Below are 16291 nucleotides of genomic sequence, written 5' to 3' on the forward strand. Positions count from 1 at the left end.
TTATTTGATTAAATAAAAAGTTAGCAATAGAGATCTCAATAATCAAATTAAGTCTGAATATCAAGGACTATGGTCTGTTTATATTTTTCAATCTGTTTTGCTCTCAACTGCTGAAAATTGTACACAGACAATATTTCCTTAGTTTGCTTCTTAGAAGCTATGAGACATGAGATAATGTTCCAAGCCTCATTAAAGTTAAAATAATCTGTCTGCTTTTCTTCCCTTGCCACAAGTCCCATCACAGGAGCATATTAGATTGGTTTGGTATGATTTGTTCTTAATAAATCCACCCGGGTTGCCACTCACCTTGTAGTTGACTTCTGGAGGCTCAACTATTGCTTCCCCTGCTCCCTCCTTCTTGAAAAAAAATGTAAGAGGCAACTCATTTATCTCTGTACCTCACAGTTCCTCAAAGATAGCAGCTAATAGTGCTGGCATCACTTCAGACAATCTTCCCAGTATCCTAGCAGGAATTTCATCAAGTCCAGCTGATTTGAAAACATCCAACATATCTAAGTCTCTTTCATGATATTGCTTGGTCTTGCAGCAAATTGAAAACACTCTCAAACATCCTTAGCAAAATGAAGGCCCCAGACAGTAATTTTGGAATTAAAATATTCCCCAACAGGCTGGAAAACCCAGGTAGCTGGGGCAAGATAATAGGTGTGGAAAAGGCCAGGTTCAACATGAGTATCCTTATGAGATTAAAAAATGGGGAAGTTCTGAATCCTCAAGAAAATCACAAGAAGATGCAAGTAACCCAGCAGGCAAAGGAGAACAAACATAATGAACTTTGTACAAGATGCCAATAACAGAACCAAAGTAGTGCTACACTCACTTCCACATAGCATGTGAAATCTCAGAAAGGAAATAGGGAAGCAGAATGTTTGATCCAAAATGCAGATGCCGATCAATCATACATATTGGAAACCTGAAGCAAAGAAGACTATTAAAGGGACACTAAACCCAGGATATAAAATACAGAGATAAACTGTGCAGGAGGCAGAGCATTGCTCTGCCTCATCAAAGACTCATCAGAAAAAAAAAAAATTTACAAGTTCACTATCTCAAGTTACATGAAGTCTGTGCTTGTTGAAATTCCAGGCCTAAACAGAAGATTGTTGTTATGATAGATAATGTTACTGACCCGGGATAGCCAAATGCCCTGAATTCAATACACTGTAAGAAATCAGAGAAGCAGGAAAAACAGTAGCAATGGGAGACATCAACAGCCCTCCTGTAGATTGACAAATGTCATGCCAGCAGATGAAAGAGAGATGACATTTTTGGGCTCTGTCAGCAATTATTTCATGGAGCATCTGGTCTGAGCCCACAGGAGCAAAGGCAGTCCTCAGCTTTGTGGCTCTAGCCCTTCTAATGGCAGCTCCACTCTGTGACAGTGACCACAGAGGGCTCAGCTTCACCAGCTCTAGAGGAGCACTGCAGGCCAAATACGCCAGTGCCATTGTCCTCCACTTCAAGAAAAGCTATGCAGGAATGAGGGAGCTTGTTAAAAAGAATCTAGAAAGGTCAACAAAGAGAAATCCTAGCAAACAGCATGGAAACTTCTGAAGAACACCAGACTGGAAGCATAACACCACTGTGTATGACCTATTGAGAAAGGCCGGAGAATGGATTAAAAGAGGCCAGCACATATGAACAGCCAAGTAAGAAAGTTTATTAGCAGCAAAAAGCCAATTTCCAAAAAGATGTCTATTGTATCCAAACCAATAAAATGAAAAGAATAGTGTTGTCAGGCAGATTAAAAGCAAAAATCCTACAAGAGTTTGAGGAGAACTAGCTAAAGAATCAAAACTAGTACTTCATCAAAAATGTCTGGAGAAAAATCTTGCTAGGGGCTCTGCATGGCCAGCTAGTGATTAGACAAAAATCAGAGACAATTAAGCCATTCTGCAGTGTTTTTCACTGGGAAGAAAAGGGGACAAGTTTTCATATGGGGGAAAATGCAGAATATACATTGAAGTCAAAGTAATTGCGGATGAGATTTTGTTTCAAATAGACAAAGTGAAATATTTATTACAAGCTGCTGGAGTCAGATGATACCAAGCAGAAATCATGGATGTAAACCCTGAATTACTGTTCACGGTGTGCAGCCTTTCATGGAACTTCTTTGGGACCTGAAGACTGAAAGGTGACATTTATGAAGCCAATCTTTAAAACAGATCCAGGGGGACATCTGGGGAAACACAATTCTTATGTTTCATAGTACTTTCTAAGCCTAGAAACGTGAACAGCACAGCTCCAGAAGACCACGGTTTGCTTGTGTCAGAGGGCAAATTCTGCTGTTGACAAATCGTTAGCATTCAGTAGAGAATTCATTCTTCATATGTGAAGAAATAGAATATACTTCAAGTGAGTAAAAATCTTTATGTAAAGAGAAGTCTTCTCTGAGAGCTTTCCTTGCATATCTCTGAAAGGATCACCAGCAGATTGTCAAAGACAGCCCTGTAGACAGAATCTGCCTCACCAAAGCCTGATAAGTACACTAAATAGCCAGTGTATAAGAAGGAAGTTTATGAAAAAGAATTAATTGAAACAAAGGAAACAGAGAGTAGCAATACATATTTTTCAGAGCAGATGTCTCCAGAGAAGCTGCACAAGGATTTGTGCCAGAGCTAAAAGTATCCTGGATCAAAGCAGGATAACAGTTTTCACAGACCTCTTTCTTACATAGAATCCTAGAAGTTTGGGTTGGAAAAGATCTGTAACAGTTCCCCCAGTGGAATGCTGTGGGAAATGGGTCAGAGACTGTCTATACAGTGTAATTAGCCCTTTGAGTGACCAGTCTAAGGCAGCACCGTGGCTACGTTCAGGCCAGGAGAAACAAGTCATGCAAGAGTCATCCTCTACCTTACCTACCCATTATCAAAGGCCCCCTTGCCATCAGACTCTTCAGAGTTCCTTCTTGGTCTAAGTGTGCAGTAGAAGGTACTGAGATGTCTTCTCTCTAACCAGACTTTCCAACTCCTCTATTTTGCATTTTTAAACAAATGGAAAGATGAACATTCTTTATAAACGAGATGCAAATAAAGGTTTTAGTTCACATCTCCTTAAATATTGAAAAAATATTCCTTAAATATTGACAAATATTTTAACAGTTTGCAGCTCTCTAGGCACAACCACACTTATTTGTTAAGCTTGCATTAGGATCAGTTCTGCTGTTCAGCCTGTGTTTCCTATTCAATTTCATCTGACTATGCCAAGGTGTCATCAATATAGTTCTAGTCCTAGGCTCCTTTCTGCTTTGCCATCCATCTCCTTCTTCATCCAGATCTTCCTGTTTTCTTCATATTTACACATAGCCTTTATGGGGGAAAAAAAAAGGCTGTCTACTTGCAAACTATCCAAAATTATGAGTCCTGAAATAAGAGAAAGAATTCCTTGGGTTTTATTTGTTTTCTTGAATGGATTTGTCCAATTTGAGCTCCTCTCCTGCTAGATTATTAAAGAGCTCTTTAGAACGTAATATCTACTACAATGAGAAATTTGAATGACTGCAGCATTTCCAGTGAGGTTTTTATATATTTTTTTATGTGCACCATTTATTTCTCATCATTTTATTTTAGGGCAAATGAAAGCTTGGGGAAAAAAAAAAAAAGCAATCAGTCTTCTTTAATTAAGGGTTATCATTCCCTCTGGTGAATTTGTGGAGAGCGGGAACAGAATAAATTTCTCTTCATTTCCTCACTGGGAATATTAAATGCAATGCAGCTAATTTGTCTGTGAATTAAATTTCCAGTTCTTTTTCTAGCTCCTTAGGGCTGGTCTTATCTTTTATTTTACTGTAGCAGGGGAAGATACAGTACTATGCTAACTGAGGTATAGTGGAGAAAATAAACTTTGTATTCTCCTTGCTTTTTCTAGTATTGAATTTCTGTAACAAAGAGAAGTATATACAGAAAATAATATATGTGATTGCTCCAGGAATCAATTTCTTATCAGTCTTCTCAGCCTATTGAAAAAAATCCTTTAGACAGAACACTTACAACAAAGTTGAATCATTATTATGCAAATGTAGCATTCTTTCACCATTTACACAGATTTCATGCATGTCATTTCTGCTGGCTCCTATTAGTAAGGAGGGTCTATGGCAGAAGCTTTAAAAGCAGCCCTTTCCAAAGCCTTTTCATGAGCCAGAGCCTTGGCAAGGTTTGTGTGAGGGGCAGGTGTAAGAGCCTGTGAAAGGTTCCTCAGGCTGGCCTGAAGGACACCAGAACATCTTGCTGTGCCTTGATTCCCTGTAGCACTTCCTGCTCTGTTCGTTCCAGAAGCAAAGGCAGTCCTGTCTTCCAATCAAGCATCTGTCCCAATGAAAAGGATTATTTCTTGAAAGTAAAAACAACCTTAGAGTAAAAAGGTTCTAATCTAGCAGAACAACATATCTACTTGCAAAAAGAACCCACTCACAGTCCTGTACATTCGTCTTCTCTTCCTTTTTCTGTACTGAGGTCTTTGTAAATGTTCAATGGATTTTCCATCTGTGTTGTTTTTGAAGCCTGAAGTTTGGCCATTGCCCTGTTAGTTTGGGTGATGGTGGGAAAAGTTTCTTACTTGTTGGCTACTGCATTGCTCTCCTGCTTACTTTTTCTCCAGCAAGGCCAATTCTTTCCCCCGTGAAAGCATTATAATCTCAAGTATAGTAAATCATCTCACCAATAATGTCACCATAAAGTTTTTATATCTCATTATTCTTAATCAATTTGCAGTGGTTTCCCATTTTTCATCCAGCTCCTGTGCGGGAGAGAAGAGGAGATACAGCCTTTCTCAGAGCAGAATTAAGGTTGGATTCCAAGAATGACCCTAAGGTAAATTTTAGATAAAAACAAATCTATTTTTTATCCCTAATGTCCCATGTTTGGACTGTGGTTTACATGTGACAGAGTGAGCAGTTACAGGTTTAACAATTTATTGCCCATTACTGAACAAAACAAAAAAACCCCATGACTGAATATGTTTGTTACATTTACATGCAAATTGTTCATTATGAAAAATATTTATTGTCCTATTTACTGTAAGAGTTTACTAAAAGCTATCTTGATATGGAACTTGGTGCTCCTAGAAGAACCCTTTCTATGATCTGCTGTTCTACTTTTCCTTTACACCTACATCTGTTTGCTAACCCACTAGCCAAATGGACTACTCCATAAATATTTATTTATTTATTATAATTTTTATATGTTTGTAATTGTACTTTAATTACAGTTTTTCCCTACAAAATTTCTTAGGTGGCTGAGGAAAGCAAGGACTTTGTGATTAGGAAGTGGCTGCAAAGCATAGCTTGTAATTTCCATACTCTATCTCACCTTTAGCAATTCACTTCTCTGGATGTTCTTTCACTTGGAGCTTCTATTTTTATCAAGGGACAATGTCCTGCAGCATATACTATTTATGGCATCCAAACAATGGTGTAGGACACTTGACAGAATGCTATTGGCAAGCAGTCACCTTCTTGTCAACACTTCAATTTTTTTCTCCTTATCTCTAGAAACTTTGGCATGGCTGTGTGACCTGGCCTAGGCTTATCACACCCTAGATTCTAATCAGACTGAAAGATGGAAACTAATGCAGTACTGGTGGGTGATCTACTGGTAAAGCAGAGAGAGCACAGATCTATCCTCGTCCTTCTGGGTTCTCGAGCATTGTTCTGGTACCTTGGAGGGACACCAGTTGTGGGTGATGTGAGGTAAAGGATGATGCTGTCTTCTGACAAGATATATTCAACAAGCAGTGTTGAATCTCCACCATCAGCCTCTTTATTTGTGGAATCCATCAGGTGTTTTCTCTGCTCTCTACCTGCCCTTCTCAAAGTTTTTCCATTCGAGACTGGTGCCCTGTGCAGCCCGAGTCCATCTCCCCTGAAATAATCCTGGGAAGTACAGGGCAGAATCACATCTAGAAGGCACCATCCTCAACAGAAAACAGATCCTAAAGTCTTGTGAAAAATGAGGAAGAAAATGCTTTTTTGCATTTTAGAGGAAATGAAGCGAGAATAAAGGGTAAGGTTAGTCAATAGTGACATGCTTTAGAGGAAGTTCTTGAAATGGAAGTTTGAATGCCTCTTGTGTGGTTCAACATCTGTTAGGGTGAAAAACCTGGGTGATAGAATTGGATCCAGGTCTGAATAACATTTGCATGTGGGTCAAACCTACTGCATACATTTGATCTGGTTAGGCTCCGTGGCTTGGACCAGAGGAAGAAGCAAACAAAAGAAAAAAAAAATTAAATCTGTTTCTATTCTCTGGTATGTTCAGCACACTTAAAGTAGCTGTCTTATCTTTTTATGAAAAACATACATGTATTTGAAGTCTTTTTCTCCACCTATCCTTTCCTCAAAGAGGCAGGGTCTGGGTTTATAATTTCCTGATACAAGCAGGCCTATGACACAGGAACAGGGGCTCAAAAATTATGTTCAGAAAATAAAATTAAAATGCTTTAAGAAATCTACCCTCTGCTCATTACAAGGAATCCATATGCTTGGAGATACAAAGCCAACCTCTTCCCTTTCTGATTCACACGGAGGACATTCACAGCAGCGCAGCGTTTCAATATGGTAAGTACAGATGTATGAGTCGTTCTGGAAACAGTGAATAGTGAGAGCCCCAAATCTCTTTTGTGAAAAGGCATATGAACAGCATCAAGGTTAAAGCAGAGCAGTTAATACTGCTTTAATACAGCAGAAGCCTTCTCCCAGAGCCTGTTACTCCCTTAGGCTTAGATCCCTTCCATTTGCACAGCTTGACAGTGGAAGGACAACTGATGCTGGAAGAATATGGGCTCAGTATGTCAGCCCAGCAAAAGGAGATGAATAAGTATCATACAGATGGTGTGTGCTTAGAGGAGAGGACAGGATGGAGACACTCTCCTTACAGCTGGACCAAAGTTTAATCATCTGTGCACCTGGCTTCAGACAAAGTCAGAAGAGAGATGTGGTTTTAGTTAAGGATGTAAGCTGCATCACAAAGGCAGAACGTCTATTAGTTAATGGCTAGTATCAGTTTTCATGCCTTTTAAGACAATAAATATTTTAAATATCAAAGCTTTTTTCTTTCATCTGTGTATCTATTTCTCTTAAGTGCATTCCACTCTTGTCTGTTCTCTTCTCCTCTGCTCTGGTCTGCAAAAGATTATGCATGATTTTGTCTGATGTCCACCTCTAAGTCCTGAGTTATGGAAGATGTTCCTGTGTCACCATAGGTCATAGTCCATAATTATTTCATAATTCCTATTACCTTTGAGAGAGGATTTCACATTGGAGGACTGGGCACTCAGTTTCACAAAGAGTCAAAATTATGGCACAGCAGGGATCAAGCACTTCTCTAGGAGATGTGGATTAATTCAAAAAAGAGAGAGTGAAGCTGTGACAGAGTAAATACTCCATCTGCCTACATGTGTCTGAGACTGATATGGAAACACAAAAGCAGGCCTGTCTGGCATGGTCAGAGGAGCTTCTGAGAATGTCCAAATTTCAGGCTGGAGTCTGAAATCTGTGTCCAGGAGTTATTGTTGGATTGGCCAGAGCTGCTCTCACCCATCCCAACTGCCCAACCTCTCATTTTCTCCCCATCAGCGCTTGTGGTATTTGGAGAATGTTTCTACATATGAAGGCTTTCTTATTTGTTTCTTTGCAAGTTTTATTAGTAGGCCATCCTGCTATTTTGCCCTTATGACGGGGAACACACTGACGTCTCATCTGCTTTGTTAAACCTTGTTCTTTTTTAATCACCAGTCAGCCAGCATGACAAGGGCAAATAGTCTTGCCTCCTCTTGTATGTATTCTTCAACTTCAGCTCTTTGCATTCATTAGACATCAATATTAGTTAGTTATGTCTTTTTGCACTGTCACATGCAATAGAAATGTCCAAGTGAGGAGGCTGACAGCACAGGTGGATTGTACACTGTTAGAGAGAAACAGTGTCTGAATTTAGGAGAACTACCTACAGGTTAGACCAGCTTCAGGGGTGGGACTGAATCCCCTGAAAAAAACCTGACATAATTTATTTGTGATAGATAATTCCACTTCCTTCAAGTTTTTGTTATAAGGATACCAAGTGTTAATGAAACTAGCAGACTTTGTGTTTCCAGAGCTAACAATAGGATCTAAATAGCAGCTAAATACTATCTGGAGGGCGTTGGCATCAGTCAGGTGGTGGAAAGACTGAACAGTTTCAGGGACACCAGAGAGGTAGCTCCAGAATTTTTATTTCCCATCTCACATACAAAGACAAATAACCCTATATTGACCTCTGGCATCATCTAGGGGCAAAAAAATATGACAGAAACTCAAGGAGTTCACACCATAGGAAGTTTATCTATCTTTAGCATGGGGTTTTTTTGGTTTTTGGTTTTTGTTTTTGGGGTTTTTTTGTTTTGTTTTTTAATTTTTTGTTGTTGTTGTTTTTTGTTTTGGTTTTGGTTTTGTTTTTTTTTTTTTTTTTTGAGTGCAGACTTTATAAGTTTGTCATTTTCTGTGAGTAAAAGCCTTGCTGCAGACTTGGTCATGTATTCACATTCATATGTGTATGTTATGTGGGTCATCTGGGTCTCTGACAGTTGAGAGGTTAAATTCTCTGTAGGCACTTCAGCATTATGACTCTTCTGTATTATAAACACTAGAAACAAGAAAAATATCTACCTTTATCAAGCTTAATGAATAGGTAAGTTTGTAATCACTTGTCTGCTGCTGAGGCTTCTGTGCCTGAAACTAGATTAACTCTCCAAGTTTCATAGTTATCTTTTAGAGGTGCTCAGCTAAACTGAGTAGATACATCAAATGTTGCTTTCACATTGTCCTTTGAGAACAATTTGTTAGACCTCAAGCAGCTGGGGTCCAGATTGGAAAGAAGATGCCTACAGCAACCAAGTGTGTCATTAAATATCACCAGCTTCACAGAATGTGTTAAAGGGAGCTGGCATGCAAGATATGCAAGGGACATAGGGATTCAATCATACACTGTGCAGTTTCAGACAACCCAACTGGAAAGAAAGAAAGAAGTGACATTTGTGCTGTTATCTAGGAATGACTGAAAATGCTTTGAAGTCAATGGAAAGATTTTCACTGAATTCCGGTGCTCTGAATCAGGTCCTGGATAGTCTTATACAGAATGACAGGGAACTTTCATCTTCAGGATTTTTTTTCAAGGGACGTAGCATTAAATGGCCTTGACTAGCTGTAAAGGCCAGTGTACCTTTTAAAATGAAACGGAAAATGTTTGAAGCTTCATGGCCACTTCACTGTCGTACACTAAGCAACAAAAATCTAGACACTTATACCGAGATGTATATGTCTAAACTTCTATATAACTAAGATATGGAGAGAAAACAAGCTTAAAGGGTTAGGCTTGAGAAATTGCAAACACCCTAGAGGTCTGGGGACACTGCAACTATGAAAGATAGGCCAAGGGGAGAACAGCACTGCCCCAGTATTGCTCCTTCCACACCTTTCAGCTCAGCATCACCCATGTGCTTGGCACCTCAACAAAATGTGTCATTTAATGATGCACATAGGCTTAGGCTTACACTTAGGGCTAGGCTTGAGAAAATGACAAAGCCTAGAGCTCCAGGGACATTGCAATTACAAAAGGCATCCAAACTGGAGCACTCCATGTCATGTCCTTACGTTTGATTACAATCACTTCTTTTCAGAATTTTTTTGTGTTTTGCTCAATCAAATTTCTTTTCATTGTAAGTCCATCCCAGTCAGTTTGTTTCATTTTTTTCTCTTTTAGATTTCATGTCCTTTCACAAAATGAAATTCTTTTTTTCGTGAAAGGAAATGAAATCTTGTGATTTCAATGAGGATCAATTCAGCATGGTTTAGCCCATTTCCCTGCACTTCATGTCATCCCATTCCTTTTTATTGTTTTCACTTTGGATTTTTTCTTGTTGTTGTTGTTTCTTTTTGGTATTTTTAGTGGTTCATTTAATCAATTTCTTCTCCAGTTCTCTTTATTTCACTTAATTCCCTGATTACGGGATTTCATGATCATTTTGGCAAGGTTTGGTCCATTTCACTGCAAAAAAAGAACATCCCACTGCCCAAAGCTTGCTCCTACCACACCTTTCTTCTTGGCACAACCCATGCTGGGCACCTCAGCAAAAGGCTGCTTTCACTGCACTGCTTAGGGTTAGGTTTGAAAAAAACAGAAAGCCCAGGGCTCCAGGGATGCTGCAACTACAAAAGGCATGCCAAGGGAGCACAGCACTGCCCCAATATTGCTCCCATACCCATGTTTGTTCACAGACCTTTGTTCTTATGCAAATCTATGTAAACCCAACCATTCCACAAACATACATAGTATCATATATATATATACACATTTACAGGTGTGGGCCTTACCATCTGAGTCATAACTTCTGTTCCTGTTGTGTGGAATTGCCCAATTTGTCAATAATGATTTCTAATGACACCCTTATAACCAAACCCAACAGGCAGACACTCAGCTGGTGTTCATTGGCACAATTCCACTTGCCTTCAAAGTCCTTAAAATTTTCAGGTTGCAGGCACACCAGGCATGTAGAGAAGGGGTTTACTGTCACATTCTCTCATGTGGTATCATTTGTGTATGCACCCCAAACTCTGTTGCTGACACATTGGAAACTCATGTGTAATTTACCGGCTTCTCTCAAACTTAGGTCTTTTCCTTAGCCCACATATTCCCATGGCTCCCTTGGTGAATAATGTGCTTTAGATAATTTTCCCCATATGTACTGGTTTTTATCTTTTCCCAACTAGGATTTCATTTTGTCACCCAGTTACCTACTCTCTGATTCTTGGGCTTTCTCTATTCCCACCAACCTGGGTAGTACCCTCGTGCCTGCAGACATGAGAAACTTGAGCCTCACTCTCTTGCCCAAAAGATCTAGAAAATATCAACATTATTGTTCAGTGTGCAATGTGTCTGCAAAATTCTGGAGAGCTGTAGGCCGTAAGCCTGGTTTTTGGGCAGTTTTCAGATTGCCTGTTAGTGACAAAGCATTTTAAACTGTCCTACTAAAGCCAAAGGTCTGAGTCCAGAGTTACAACATGATTGACACAATCCTAAAAAAGAGACAGGACAAAGCAGCTTAGCACTGTGAAACCTTAGCAGCAAAGCACTCTTAGCACTTCCCAGTGTGGCTGCCTACAAGTGCCTCCTAAAAGCTAAAACTGCTTGAAGGCTGCTCTGATTAATCTCACTGACCTCAGGCATGTGGAATCCAGATGAGGTGAGGACAGGAAGAATGCGAAGGTGACATTCTTGCATTGGCGACCTGGAGAAGGGACAAAGTAGGAGGCAGTGTGACTGGGGCTTCCTGCAGTGCAGGACAGGAGCAGGGGATACTCAGGGGGCCATGTAAGGCACATTTGAAGCTGGCTCTGTGTTAAAGTTCTCTGTGTCATATTTGCTCCACCTACTGCCCTCACTCTTCCCATTCATCTCACACACTACTGAAATCTATTTTAAAAGCTTCTGTCTGACAAAGTCTACTTTCTCTTCATGTTTCCATACTGTAGATCTTACTGCTACTTATCCTTTGACAAGTGAGCTCAGATGCACAGCATCAAGGCTCAAAGACAGCACTGGATTTAGGCAGTCAAATGATGTATATGCTGTAGGCAAGCAGCTGCAGCAGAAGGCAAGATCAGAAGCACAGAAAGTTTGCCAGGAGCCCATCCTAAACTGGCACAGGTCATAAGGTGGCACACTCCCAACTGCAAAACATGGCTAGAGCTTTTCTCCCAGTCTGAATTAGTTTGTCTGGACTATAAAATTGCAGATGATGTGATGCTGCACCACAAATGACTGGCACATGGCACTTATGAACAAATATTTTTAAATAGAATAGAAATTAGACACAATACTGTCTTTGTTTTTAATAGCTTTATAATTGCTTTTCTCAGGTTTTCCAGATTAGTTTCTGCTGTTATCAATCATGCATACTCAATAAAAACAGCATTTTCAAATGGAATGGGAACTTGCCTGCAAAAAAATCATAGCCTGCATCTATCCTAAATATTAATCAACAGCCAGGCCCAGCCACTAGAACTGGTGGCTGATCTGACATCTCCCAGTTAAAGCACTGTAACTGCTTCTTGGTTCAAACTTAATGTAGAAACCCATAAAGGACAAAAAGATGAAGGGACAGCGAAGTGTACGGGAAGGTTGTAAACTTTCTGTGGGTGGGGAGGAGCATTGCAGAGAGCTGTGTGGAAGGCAGAGGCAAGACAGAAGTTCCCAAATGCAGCAGAAAGGGCAGAAGAGTCATCACAGCATGGGGGAGAAAACTGGGAAGGTCAAGCACATGAGATCAAGACAGGGCAAGCCCTTGTGGCATCTTTATATTGTGTAAGGGACCACATAGCAAATTGAGGCCAAACTGCACTTGGAATTTCAATGTTCCTTGGCTCCTGCTTTTACAGCCATTGCAGAGCTAAGCCCTGAGTCAATCTGTCTTGCAATCAACTCTCCTTGTACCACTGCACAGTACATTGCCTTTTATTGGATTGTGTTTCCTGGTGAGCACATCTAAAATATCCATGAGCGAAAACTGAAGTCACTAACTCCCAGTAACAGGATCCACATTTCCCTATAATCTCATTCAGTTCTTGATACTGTCTAGATATGTGGTTTCTTCTACAATGAGAGTGACTGCCTTCACAAATTTAACTAATTGATGGTCAAGAGCCTCTTGTTGAATGTTCAGCTGAGCAGCCTTTGGAAAGTGTCACACACAGAGCCACCTTCTCTCCCACCTCCCATTTCCTAAGTGCAGTGTTCTCCCAAAGGCTTTTTGTGCCCAGATATCCAATCCAAGGTTTTTTATGCTGTTTTTTCCTATCCTGTGGTTTTAAAGGAACAGGGCAGGACAGGATATTCCCCCCCACCCCTCTCTCAAATTTTAATTCAAGATAACTGAAATACTTTCTTTAGGCACTTTCTCTAGGCAATTATTCACTTTCAAGCTGAAATATTTGATTTCATTAATGCAAACTTGCTGCTGTGTATTTTATTAAAAGGTATAAAAGGGTAAAGTGAATTATTATGCATTTTAAAAAATACTGTATTAAATAGAACAGTCTAATACTAGAAATTTCCCAATGAACTTATTAAAAACATTATGGCAAATTATACCAATAAAACTAATGAGGCCATTCACACTTTTATATAGTGGAATCAGAATTAAGAAGTCAGCCTAGGAAATAGTTTGAGCTAACTCCAATCATATGTATGCATCTAATCATACATAAATATTTTAATACTAAAATAACACAAAAAATTCTAAATAGTGTTTAGAAAAACAGGAAATAATATATTATGTAAATACATTTCTGATCATGAAGGTAGGGAAGATAGCCATTCATATTAAAAAAAAGACGAAAAAAATCTAATAAATACAGGGTGTATGAAACATAAGCAAAAGCTGTTGATGAGTAACCCAGCAGTGGGATTGCATGTTCTGTTCCTGGATCCCTGACAGGAAGTTTCTGCCGCAATCTCTGCTCTCCCTCTCGTTCTGCCTTTTATGGGCACCCCATGTTCACTCACACTCTTTATCTTCTTTCCTTACCTGTCCTACCTCTTTTTCCTACACATCACTCTGTGGATCTCCACCACAATTTTCTATTACCTCCTTCTCTTCCTGAGCACTGTTTTTTATTTCTCTCTCCCTGTCCAGGATTCCCATTCAGGCTATTCATACCCTGCACCATCTGACTCTCCCACCTTACTGCAGCTCCCTTTCTTCTCCCCCACCTTTTATTTACTCAGGGATTCCCACCCCCTTTCTAGGACACTCCTGTTTTGCAGCTGCCTGAGCACTGCAATTTCTCACAACACTCTGCCTTTGCACTCACAGTTTGCTCTGTGAGCCCACCAACAAAGACTGGGGTCTTCCATGTCTGGCTCCTACCTGAGCTGTGTCCATCCATCACTTCTCCCCACTTTTCCTCACTCTTATCTTTTGTTTCCTGCAGTCATCTTTGGTGACAGGTACTCTGCAAGGAGCCATTTTCTTTTGTTTTTCTTCTTTATTCAGTCCTCATGGCCTTTCATCATGGAGTCAGTTTAGTGCTCGTATTGACCTGCTGAACCCTTGATCTCTTTCCCACACCTATTAATCAAGCTGCAAGAGGAACCAAGGCAAGTATGAAGTCCAGTCTCCCCAGATCTAGGAGATATTTTGGGATATTTTGCTATGTGGGTTCACAACATGGCTTTGTTGTGGATGGATGGATGGATGGATGGATGGATGGATGGATGGATGGATGGATGGATGGATGGATGGATGGATGGATGACCTGTGGTGGTGGAAATCTACAGTTTAAATAAATAAATACAATTCTCTTGTACAGAATGGCATTTCTGTATCTCAACTGCAACACTGGTTGCATCATCCTATGACTCTTCAATGCTGTTCTGCACAAGGCCACAAACAGATCCTGTGAAAGTGAATACAAAACATCACTGGAAAAAAAACTCATAGTTCAATGAAACTTACATTTCTGCATTCCCAAATCTCAGTGTGCCAGATATCCTCTAAGTGCAATACAGGCAAAAGACAATTGATTAATTGATTCTTATTGGCAGAATCCCCATCCACAGATTGAAATTCCTGAATAAATGGTAAAACAGATCTCTTGGCAAAAGACAGAGAGATTGATTTAGCAATTGGGAACTGAGAAAGAGGGGAAGAAACTTCCTCTTGAGGGAAGAAAACTGGGAAACACATCTAAAACTGCATTAGAAAACTGTTCTCCACAGGTACCAAAGTGAAAATCAGTCAGATGTCCCACCTGCTTCCTTCCTCTGACCCATCCCCCATCAAGGACGACAAGGCAGGCATCCTTACAGCAATTAGACTTAAGCAAACAAAACAAATTGGAGGGGTTATGAGTGTGTTACCCAAATGTAAGAACAGGCTTCTTGCATCAGCATTTAGTGAGCCAGCATGTGAGAATGATAGATGGAGAGTCTGGGGGAAGGGAGATAAGGAAGTGTCCTCACTGTTGAAGCCCCCATTGAGTTTGATTGGAATATGTGAGTGAGAGACTTGCAAGGAATATGGAGTTGATTATCAAAACATGGCAGGGAAACAGATGTTGCCTGCTTTGGAGACTCTCCTTGCACATTCAACACAATGGAAAGGGCTCAGATAATAAAACAGAGAGGATCCCAGCTAGAAATATAGCGTGCTGACACTTTTATGACCTGAGATGCTTACAAAATACAGAAATGGCGTTTTGTTTGCTTTCCATGCGCAGCTTGATATCACATGCTCAGCTCTCTCTGCTGCCACTTGGAGTCAGGAAGGACGATATATTTTCTTTTTCAGATAAACCTAGTGATTCTAGTCAGGTGCAGAAAGCAAATAAATTACATAAGAAGACTTTCTGTATCTATTAATCAAATGGCTTGTCATTTTCCAGGCCTTGATCCACATGAAAGAAAGTGAGGAGGGGGAGAAGGAGGTAGGAATAAAGGAGGATGTGGAAGGGAGCAGAAAGAAGATTCTTGCTGAAGCTGCTTGAGAGGTGTCTCATAGCATGAAGGACCACAGCTTAGACAAATGTACTGAAAAAGAACTCCCTGCCCTCTCCTTTTGAAGTTTTTCCTCTTCAAGCCAATGGGGCGTGGTCCAAGAGGAGAAATGTATGAACCAGGAATATTCCATTATGCTTTTGGGGAAGTTATTTCCACATTTCCTTCTTCTTTTGAATGCTGAGAGGAGAAAAAAACCCTCCTGTTGAAAAAAGGAGCCACACTCAACACATACTTGGAGGTTGCTTTCCAGCATATAGCCAAGTATTTGTGTACTATAGCAATAGGGTTGGCTACTTACACAGACAAAGAAGGAGAGGAATTTTCAGTGCAGAGCACAACAATTCTAATATCAAGTAGAGAGATATGATGGACTCAGTAGTTTGCATGAGAAACTGGCTCTATTTCCCTCTTGGAAACTGACCTCACATGTAATATTAAAACAAGGCTCAGAAGAATCTTATTAAGGCAGATACATTTACTTTCTTCCTTAGATCATCCTGAATGTAAATCAATGAGTATTTATAACATGTTTGAGATCTTCCAAGAACACAAGCTAGAAACGCATTAAATTACTGTATGGAGGGACTGAATTATTGCTGCAGACCAAACATGAATCAGAATAACATCCCACATGGAAAACTGTCAGGAAAGTTCTTGAACCAGGAACCTGGTTCATGGCCAAAGACTAAATCTGGTTCTGTCTGAATCAGCTGCCTGAGAAAATCTGTCTAGATTTTCATGTAGTGCTA

The sequence above is a fragment of the Molothrus ater genome, chromosome 2 (assembly GCF_012460135.2).
Source record: "Molothrus ater isolate BHLD 08-10-18 breed brown headed cowbird chromosome 2, BPBGC_Mater_1.1, whole genome shotgun sequence".
Taxonomy (NCBI): Eukaryota; Metazoa; Chordata; class Aves; order Passeriformes; family Icteridae; genus Molothrus; species Molothrus ater.